General features: G+C 45.4%; 1 long non-coding RNA gene across 1 annotated transcript; it reads left to right on the top strand.

Moving 5' to 3' along the window:
• Positions 1-3,213: 3,213 nt before the first annotated feature.
• Positions 3,214-10,799, top strand: LOC146334587 (uncharacterized). Its single transcript, XR_014786239.1, has 5 exons — positions 3,214-3,432; positions 5,426-5,462; positions 7,291-7,452; positions 9,122-9,330; positions 10,325-10,799. It is a non-coding gene; the product is annotated as an uncharacterized LOC146334587 (long non-coding RNA).
• The last annotated feature ends 265 nt before the right edge of the window (positions 10,800-11,064 follow it).

Consider the following 11,064-nt stretch of genomic DNA (forward strand, 5'->3'; position numbering starts at 1 on the left):
CCTGCTTAAGGGAGGGTGGGAGGGAGCCGTGAGAGCGAGAGAGTTGGTTTGGGAGGGGGCGCAGAGCTGGGCTTCTACCAAAAAAAATGGCACTCATGGCATCTTACTGGCACAATTAAAGTGAATTCAAACAAATTAATAAGAATTATACTGATGATAATAAGAAAAAAACAATAAAAACAGCAGCAGCAGCAGCAACAGCACCATCAAAAATAGAATGGAGAGACAACATTCCACCCAAGGTGCTCTTCTTCTGCATTGGTAATGATACGCGAAATCCAGCTTACCTCGTTCAGGAGTAGGGGTGTACGAAACTCACCTCCCAGTCCGCCGGGGGGGGTCCATGGGGGGGAGGTAATCCATTTCTCCCTGCAGAATCCTCCCCGGCTGGCTCTGCTCTGCAGCGAGTCTGCGGAGCCGCCAGCCAGGTCCGTCCGCTTCCGCCCTGCCTGTCTTCAGACGCAAATGGTGTCCGGTGAAGCAGACACCATTTGCGTCCCTGCCGTTTGCTGTGATAGGCTACGTATCATGGCAAATGGCAGGGACGCAAATGGCGTCCGCTACACCGGACGCCATTTGCGTCTGAAGACAGCCAGGAGCAGACAGGACAGGTGGCAGCGGGCGGCTGGCAGAAGGTAGGATCCGGCCCCGTGCGGATTCCCCCAGGTGGCGGAGGTGAGTCTTTCGTTCCGACACGGACTCCAATAAGGCCGAATCCTCTGCCATCCCTATTCAGGAGAGCAAATTCGTAAGAACTACCAAGTTCCAATCAATGAGTGGAGAGCTGCTGGACCACGGGCCTTTTATACCACATGATTCTCCCTATACTGAGGAAATGAGGCAGTTCTGAAAAATGGCTGACTCCTAATGAAGGATTAACTTCATTATGTTTTGCCGTCTTCCACATCATGATACTGAACTCAGTCCATATCTTTTATTGAAGAAGCATTTAGACATTGTGTGTAATTAATGCTACCTTGGCTTAATAGACTGGTGATGTATTAATCAAAACTAAAGGCAGAGAAATATTTACAACTGAATGATGCTGTGGGGGCAAGTGACTCACTCAATGGAGCCTGAAGAGCCATGTGTATGAACCGATAGCTGCTGATGCCATACCATCCATCTTTCCTGCTGATACTGTCCCATCCATTTCTGCTACACCTCTTTGCCATGGATCATCTATTTTCTTGTCTTACTTCTCACTGCATTGATGAAGTCATTTGAACTGAATGAAAATCTGGGAAAGGACAGAGTCATGTACACACCAGTACCTTCTATGGAATATGATGGACAAGATGATCTGCCACAGCATCATGTGACAATGCTGTTGCACGTAGTGTCTTGTGATCATGATGCTCATCTCCTGAGTCCAGGTTGTAGGGGTGATCTGATAAACATATTACGTCAGCAGCGCAAAGGAAATTATTCACTGGGAAATTATTTCTTCTCTTTCTTGGTCTTGAACAATGAAAACAGTATGACCTCTTCTCCTCAGGAATTGTCAGAGCCTTTTGACCACCATGCTTTGAGGTTTACACATGATTTGAGGTTTACAGTGCTAACTGCAGGTCTGGCACTTGAGATCTCATCACCTATGAACTGTAGCTGGACTTCGTGTGTTTGAGGCACTGAGCTACTGGCTGTCTCAGAAAAAACCTCTCCTGGAGGTGATGGTGCATTTGAAAGCATTTAGCCACTTTCCCAGAATCAGACTTTTGGTGTATCTTGTCATTTTATCCTTTAACTGCATTCTCAAATGTAAAGTTAGGTGGTTAACCCTATTCTGCCTAGGTTGTATGGTGCCTTCATTTCACATGTGGTGTCTTGGGGCCTTCCATAGTCATCCTGAATCTTTTCTTCAACCAGCTGGATGCCGCCAACAGGAATTGCAACATCACCAACAAAGCAGATTTATTTGTCTAGCTTTACTGCCAAATTTAACATCTGAAGTGTTGAACCATTCTCCTTTACTCTGTTATTTAATCTTTTTCTTCTTCCCTTTAAACTTGTCCAAGGTCATATTGCTGCTAGGGATGGATGAACTCATCCCAGCCCGCCTCACACGCTGCTCGGCAGCCCCCTGCCAGCAGCCCCTCCCTCCTTGCTGCATGGAACAAAATGAAGATGGAATGGATTTCACAGAAGTCATAGATCCCTCCTAGGAATTCACTACTTCCTACCTGAGATTGGAGCTGTGCAGAAATGCCCTCTCAAAATTCTCCACCCTGTTTGTTGGCAGAGAAATGGGAAAGGGACACTATTTCACTCCATTTCCCCAAGAGGAATGAAATTCTCCAGCAATTTCTTGGTGTGTGTGTGTGTGTGTGTGTGTGTAAATATCCTACCTTCTTTCTATTTTCCTGAGGAGTGTTGGTTCTCTGTTGTGGTTGTGGTTTTTGTATGCTCCTGCTGCTGCAAAGGGCAGGGGTATGTTGGCTGGCTGGACACTATTCTGCATTATCCACAGTACCATGGACTCAACCTTGTTTTTTCAGGCATTGAATGGGGGAAATGAAGACTCTGTTTCTCTGATACACACTAGGCATGGGAAAACCAGGGGTGGTGGGGCTTGTTAAGACTCTCTGCACTCCAATCTGAAGCTCAGATTCCTCACTCTTGTTTTTGATTGCAATCTGCCCCCCTCCCCGGTTGAAACAGGGAAAGTGTGCATTTCTGTGTACCTCTCTCAGAAGTGCACCATTTCCCCCAACTGACATGAAAATATGAATGTTTAAGGAAATTTTCATTTTTCAAAAATGATCACAAGTTCGGAAGTGTGTGAACTTTTTCCGAAAAATGCTCTCCCATTCGCATTTTTGTTCACGTTTACACATGGGCAAGCTGTGATGATTTGTGAAATGAAATGAAATTGTCATACATTCCCAACACACACACACACACACACACACACACACACGTACATGCAAAGTGGCCTTCTTTTTCTAGGGGTTAGGTGATAACAACAAGAACCAAAAAAAGATCTCAGACATTTTCTCAGAATAACACCATCAGGGGAAATTTTGCTCCTCTCTACCTGAGATACTTCAGCCAGGGATGCTGCGATTGTGACTTATATGTTCTGCATGTAAAGCAGGTGCTAATCTTTTCTGTGTTTTGGCACACAAGCGCACACATCCTCTAACAGTGCATACGTTTTTAGGAAAATAAATCCAGCAAAACTATTATCTTTGCAATTTTATTATTTCCAGTGCTTGCAGTAGCATTCTGCATTGACAGAGGAGTTCTTCAAAGAACAGGAGAGAGCACATCCCATTCACCCAGATGATATGAGAGCACCGCTGTGGAAACATATACCGGGCCTCCCTCCTGGGAGAACGGTATGCAATGAAGAGGGAAGGAAGAGAAATTGAGAAGGATCTGCCCGTGACAGGAGCCGGGTGGGAAGCTTCAGGCCTTTGGCTTGGCGAGGTGAGTATGAAGAGTCAGTGGGCAGGCCGCAAAGCCGGTGCTGATGGTGGCTGCATCGAAACTTCCCCTCGGATTCCTTTAGCACTTACACTGTTTAGGATAACAGCACGAGGAGCCGCAGCAGGGGGAGCAACAGCAGGGGGAACAGCAGGACTGGCCCCCGCAGCAGGGGGAGCAGCAAGATTTGCCTCCGCAGCAGAGAGAGCTGCAGGACTGGCCCCCGCAGCACAGAGAGCTGCAGGACTGGCCCCCGCAGCACGGAGAGCAGCAGGATTGGCCCCCGCAGCAGGGAGAGCAGCAGGATTGGCCCCCACAGCAGGGGGAGCAGCAGCAGGGAGAGCAGCCACACTGGGAACAGCACGCCATCTTTTCAACGGGGAGGGAAGGTGGAGCTGGAAGAAATCAAAAGATGTGTTGGGAGCCAACCATGATACATTCCCGAGGCATACAATGCACATAAATGTTCTGTGTCAGTGGAACCAATGTAGGTTTCGTCTTAGCTATGAAGCCCAGCTGATGACGCGGCAGGGGACGTAGATTTGTCATCAAGCATAAGACTCAAAGAGATCCATCTCCCATCCTGATTCTGATGACTGTGTTGGTATGATATATGGACTGGGTATATCCACTAGTTACTTGTAATATGTTTGGTGTCCTTTAGGGGTCATAACACTTCAGGTTGGATCAGCTACCCTCCAGGTGTTTGGGACTTCAACTCCCATGAGCCCTGGGCAGCATGGCCAATACTGGGGGGCTAGTCCAAATCAGCTAGAGAGCAGCCTTAGATAATCCAATGAAGGCCATCATAAAACAGTACTTGGTCCTGCTTTGCATAAGAAGGTAAGATAAAATGTTCTGCATCAAGAGAAACACTTTGGACCTTCACAGATCTCTGTAATTGAATCAAGGGAGGGCTCATTAACTGATGAAACCTTTAAGGCTATAAGTATCATCATGGGAAGGGAAGACCATAGCTTCATTGCCCATGCATGGAAGCTATGGCAGAAGCTGTATTTAAATGCATGGGTGGAGAAGAGATGTAAAGTTTGGATGAGAATTTGCCCTGTCTCATGAGAAACTTTTCCATCAGCCCACTATGCTCTCCGATGTTTTCTCCATCTTCAAGTATTAAGAAACACTGAAGAAACTTTAAGAAACATTAAGAAACATTTCCATCAACCCACACTATGCTCTCCGATGTTTTCTCCATCTTCAAGTATTAAGAAACACTGAAGAAACTTTAAGAAACATTAAGAAACATTTCCATCAACCCACACTATGCTCTCCGATGTTTTCTCCATCTTCAAGTATTAAGAAACACTGAAGAAACTTTAAGAAACATTAAGAAACATTTCCATCAACCCACACTATGCTCTCCGATGTTTTCTCCATCTTCATAGAATCATAGAATAGTAGGGTTGGAAGGGGCCTACAAGGCCATCGAGTCCACCCCCCAAGTGTTAAGTAGCACTGGAATCCCACTTACCTTGTTCAGTGGTAGGAATTGGTTTGGATGTTGGATCCAGTGAGTGAGTGAAGAACTCCATGATGGTGGACCTTTTTATATACCTCTGTGCATCCTTCCATGAGCAATGAGGCACCACCCAAGAATGGCGAGGTCTTCATTAATGTGCAGTGTTGGCTTCCTCTCCACCACCATGTGCTGCGTGATCCTTGACTTTGTTGACTTCTTTCCTCTTTGAAAGCATGTGATTAAAGCTATGTTCAGTGAATAATGCTGTAATTCTCACTGCGGACCAAAGGGGCATTTATAGGATTGCATGAGAAATAATTACACAGTTTCTCACTGTGATCTAGTATCCAAGGATTTTATTCTTTTAAGTCTTGAACCCATAGTCACTGACGTGCATTTAGTACTACTACTAAATATCATAACATCTAGCATATATTAGTTGATGATGATGATGATAATAATAATATGATAGTTGTGATGTGTAGATTTTGTTAATTCCATTCCGTCTGTGTTTCACAGATTGTCAGGCATCTCTCATTCCATCATCTGCTGGCTGGTAGGATCACATTTTTCTCCATTTCTTGAACTTGCATTCACATTGGAAAGTGTGCACTTGTGCAAATTTGCACTTCTGAAAATGCACAATTGTAGAAATGCACAAATCCCCCCTCCCCAGTGCACATTTTAATGAGTTAGCCTATGTGGGGAAGTGAATTTGGGGTTGTATTTTTTCTTGTATTTTTGTGTGACTACATATATGTAGAATTCGAGAAAGTTAAAAAAGAAATGAACTGCTCCACACCTCCACTGAATCCGTGCAAGTCAGAAAAGGCTGGTCCACTGTGGAATCTGCAGTCAGATTCCTCGAAATACCAGCTTCTTTGAATCAATCATGGATTTCTCTGACTTCCTGAATTGATAGCGATGGTTGAACAGAGCAATCCTATACCTGTCTACTCAGAAACAGGCCCCATTGCATTTGAGTGGGCTTACTCCTAGGTAATTGTGTATATAAATTTGTGGAGAAGCATTTTTAAGGTGTTGATGTTGGTTTTATCTTTGTGGGTGATATTCATCAGATACGTTTTTGTTTGTTAATGGCATTTCTGTTGCCACGCCAGACACCTCCCCCACCCTGCTCTGGGGTGGAAAGACACTCTTTCCTTATTGGCAAAAACCATTCTTTTCCCATGCATATTTTTCAAAATGTACACAACAATTGTTCATGTGTTTGAAATGTACTTCTCCCATTGATTAAAATGTGTTTGTGCACTTTACTTTTCCTTTAAAAAAAAAGTGTCATGCACATTTTTTTCATGCTTTCAAACACAGTTTTGGGGGTTTGTGCATCACATTGAAAGCTTGGAAATATATGGAATTCAACAGCAGATTGCTTCCAAGTCTGTGTTCAGTCCAGAAAGTGCAAACTCAATCCTGATCAAAAATGAACTGAAACAAATTTCTCATATACCCCAAATCTTAAGATTGTTCTGTCCCATTTCCACATCAGCTTGAGATTTAAAACAAATTGGGAAAACACACACACACACACACAGAAAACAGCCTGCGGAAATCTTCATATATATTTTCATGAGCATTTCTCCCCATACATGTATTTTTGTACACAATTCTACCTAAAGTATACATTAGCAATTTCCCCTAACATTATTTTCACCTACGTACATATGCAAGTGGTGCACACTCTCCTCTAATATACACATTTGTGCACGCGTGTTTTAATTGGAGAATTGCATCAGAAAATTGGAAGATATGCAGAGACTGGAGGTTTTGCAGTTTGCACATTGGTTTGGGAAGTAGGGATGGCAGACAATTCTGCCACGGATCTCGGTGAGGCTGAATGCCAGTGCATTCGGCCCGCCAATATCTGTGGCGGAACGGCCTGCCACCCCCCCCGCGGATCCCCCCCGGGATGAGACTTACCTGGGGTGGATCTTCCGGGCGGCGGCAGCGGCGGCTGCGGCGGCTGGTCTTCCGACTGGCTGCCGCTGCCGCCATTTGCAGTCTTGTGTTTGTTTGTTTTTTTAACAAGATGTGATAGGCTACGTAAAGATTTATGTAGCCTATCATGGCTGGGGGAAAAAAACAAACAAACCGCGTATGCGGCCACCGCCATTTGAGTTCCTTATGTTTGGCCGTCTTAATCTACGTAAATATTTACGTAGGCTAAAACAGTGAATCAAAAAGGGACACAAATAGTGCCTGCTACGCTATTTGCGTTCCCCTTTATTTTCGCAGTCATAGTCTACGTAAATATTTACGTAGATTCAGACGGCCAAAAATAAGGAACGCAAATGGCGGCGGCCGTAGCCATTTGTGTACGTGGCTGTAGCCATTTGCATACACTTTTTTTTTTTCTTCCCCAGAGCCCTCCGCGGCCGGAAATCCGGCTGCAGACAGCTCTGGCCTGGGCTGGGCCTGACCAGCTACTCCGTGGAGCTGCCGCGGAGCACAGCCGGCCGTGGAGGATTCCGGGGGGGAGGAACGGATCACCTTCCCCCCCCACCATCAACATAATCCGCGAACAGGTAAGTGACTTTCGTACATCCCTGTTGGGAAGTGAGAATTATGTAGGTCCTCATTAAAATGCAAACCGAACACATTTCTCCCTATTGAGGGAAATTACTTTCTGCAATCCATCTCAGCATGGGATCTGGGTTGTGGAGTTACTTCTGCATTCAACAAGCCCTCTATAAAAGTGATATCATCTAGATGTTTTGGACTAGAATTTCCACTTGCCTGCATTAGGGATATGCCATACTGGAAATTCCATTCTGTTTAAGCCTGATAGGATTCTGCAGTGTTTCCGTTCCAGGAAGAGGTGGCAGACCCTGGTGAATCCCTCCCCCCAATTCTGGAAATGTTTTGCACATTTATTTTCATGTCTGTGATTTGTGCAAATGAGGGTGGGGTCTTTAAATTGGCACAAATGGGGTCACAATTTTATATATTTATAACATGCACTATATATGATCTTGCACAAGTGTGCATAATCAGAAATCCACTTGTCTGCTTGTTGTTTCTCTCTCTCCCCCCCCCCCGCTCCCCCGCTTCACTCTGGAAGTGCCTAAATGGAGGATGACATTGACAAGTTCTTTGAGAAGCCTGGAATATGGTTCTGTGGGGCTGCATGAAGTACTTTGTGGAGAGGATGAAACTGAGAAGGACATTTAGAAGAGAGGAATGTGCCTCTCTGGGGGTACATAGAGGACAGGTGGACTTGAGATTATGTGCACTTGTGCAAGGTTGCTAATTAAAAAATGACACAATTCAATTTGCACAAATTTTAACCTCCCCCTCCAATTCAATTTGCACAAATTGCCACCATTACCAAAAAGGAAAGATTAAAAGGAATCCAAGTATTGGATTGACTGGCTAATGATTGAGTTGACACCAGCAGGTGGGAACGGAATGAAATCCACCATGGCTGAACCAGAAAAATCAATTGAGATTTTTCACCCCCCAAACACAAGTGTGTTATTATACATCCCTAGCCAGCATGGCCAAAGTCAGGGATGATGAGGTGAATTCACAACTTCTCATAGTTACCATGTTGGGGAAGGCTGTTCTAGACGGTCATAACCTGAGAAGTCCCATCCTAGATCCGACCTAAGGCCTGTCTAGCCCAGCATTCTGACCACAGTGGGAAACCACCTTCCTCTGGGCAGCCCACAAGGATGACATGAGTACAATAGCACCCCCTCCCACTGCCCATGTTCCCCAGCAACTGGTATACAGAGGCATATTTATTCCGATACTGGAGGTAATCAAAGGCAGCCCCAAACACAGCATGACAAACGCACCTAGAGTCATGAAATAGAGCCTATCTTCCACAATGTAACAGTACTTGAACCTTGAGTTTAGTCTAAGCCACAAACTAAATCAAACAGATGACACTTCAATTGTTCATCTTCCTTTAAGACACCAGAAGGCCTCAATCTTTTTTACTCAAACATACATTTCACATGTGTTTAGTATCAACTGCATTCATTATGTGGGGGAAATGACCCCTGGGAACAAATAATATCAGGTGCACTGAGTCTGGTGGGAATCAGGATGGTATATATTAGATGATGTCTATCCATAAACATAACTATTTCTCTAGGACAATCCTGTATGTACCCTATTCATCAAGGGTGAGAATTACAGTATTAAGACCTGAAAGTAGCTTTAATCATATACTTTTTAACAATGAAGGATGTGAGTGAACAGAGTCAGGAATCACACACTGGATGATGATGTGATGTAGGCCAATGCTGAAGATTAAGGAAGACTTCATCATTCGTGGGCTGTGCCTTATTCATGGGGAAAGAATGCAGAGAGCTGTATAAAAAGGTCCACCACCGTAGAGTCCTTCACTCACCCACTGGATCCAACATCCACACCAATTCTTACTGCTGAACAAGGTAAGCTATGTTCTAATGTTTGTTAGAAGATGGGATCCTGGGAGTGGATGAAAGGGTCAGCCCTGATTTGCATTTGTATTGGATGCAGCTGAAGTCTTGAGGAGCTGTACCCACAGCTCTTGTTTTGCACAACATTTCTCTGTTCATGAACAGAGAAGCTAGGATATTCGCAGGAGGTCTGGGTCACTTTTACATTTCACATATACTTGCTGAAGAACTAAGTTGGTCTAATGCAGCCTTCCCCAAGCTGTTGTCCTGCAGAAGTTTTTGACATCAACTCTCATCAGCCCTAGCCAACATGGCCAATGGCCAGGAAACCTGGGAGTTGTAGTCCACCATAGTCCATCATTAGAATCTCAAGGTGGCTGGAACCCAAGGATAACCATGGCGGGCCCCTTTTACATTACATGTATTCCCTTATGGTAATTATTACTTTTTATTGTGTATCTAAGCCAATGTCATTGGTTTGGCGCCCCAGCCTTCGTTCTGTCTTCCTCTAACTGGACCAACTTGGGCTGAGTTGGGTCAGCTAGAACATTTTTGTTGTTTTTGTTATAAGTTTGCACAAATCACATTTGTGCAAATCTGCACCATTCATGCAATTCTGCAAATTGTGCGAAACACAGGCGCAATGTGTGTAAATCACGCAAATTGTGCCTGAAATTTGTGGCCATGATTTTAAGCAAAGGCTGCAAACTTGTGCAACTTGTGGTTGTGATTCATGCAAATCGCTAGTTGCACAAATGACTGCCAAATGTAAACAGTCCCCGGAACTGGGGGAAACACGCAGCTCAGCTGACAACTCCAGCCGAGACAGGGTTGCCACAGAAGTCCAGCGAGCCCCCAGAGCTCCGGATTTTCCATTGAGGGACATCTCTACGTGAAAGTCATCCCCGTGGAAGTCTCCCTAATGCCATGAATTTGCAGACAGACACGGCTGTTCTCATGTCTGGTGCTGTGGTTGGTTGACAGCATTTCTCTTGATTTCTTGCAGCTCCCGCTTCCCTCCCCGTTGCAACGATGTTGTGCTGTCCCCGGTGTTGCTGCTCTCCATGCTGCTGTAGCCCCTGTTGTGGCTGCAGCCCCTGTCGCTGCTGCAGCCCCTGTTGCAGCTGCAGCCCATGCTGCTGCTCTCCCTGCTGCAGTTCAAGCTGTTGCGGCTCTTCCTGCTGTGGCGGCCAGGGCTGCTGCTTCCCTAAGCAGTGTGCATGCTAAAGAAACCCACGGGAAGCACTGAGTGCATGCAGGGAGTCTGCAACCTGACGACACCCAAACAAGCATCAGCACTGCAATCGATGGCTGGGTTCATGATGTGCCGGATGACGCCATGTACCAATCCTTGCACCTGCTCCCTTTACCCATCTGTGTGCAGTATGCTCTCTCCCCTGTATCTGTTCTTTGAAGCACACCTTTGCTGTCCCAAATCTCAAATGTATAAATCGGAGAAAATAAAACCGCAAAGCACTCTGAATGGCCTGGTTGGATTTCTTTTCTTTGAAAAGAAGGAACCTCCATTACTCAATGGGTAGAACATTATAACATAGAGAGCCAGTGTGGTGTAGTGGTGAGAGTGTTGGATGGCAAGCTGGGAGATCTGGGTTCTAGTCCCCACTTGGCCATAGAAGCTCACTGGGTGACTTTGAGCCAGTCACAGACTCTCAGCCCAACCTACCTCACAGGGTTGTTGTTGTGAGGATAAAATGGAGAGGAGAAGGATCATGTAAGCCGCCTTGG

The sequence above is a fragment of the Heloderma suspectum genome, chromosome 17, assembly GCF_057233095.1.
Source record: "Heloderma suspectum isolate Gila_16-S chromosome 17, 16-S_ref, whole genome shotgun sequence".
NCBI classification, from domain to species: domain Eukaryota; kingdom Metazoa; phylum Chordata; class Lepidosauria; order Squamata; family Helodermatidae; genus Heloderma; species Heloderma suspectum.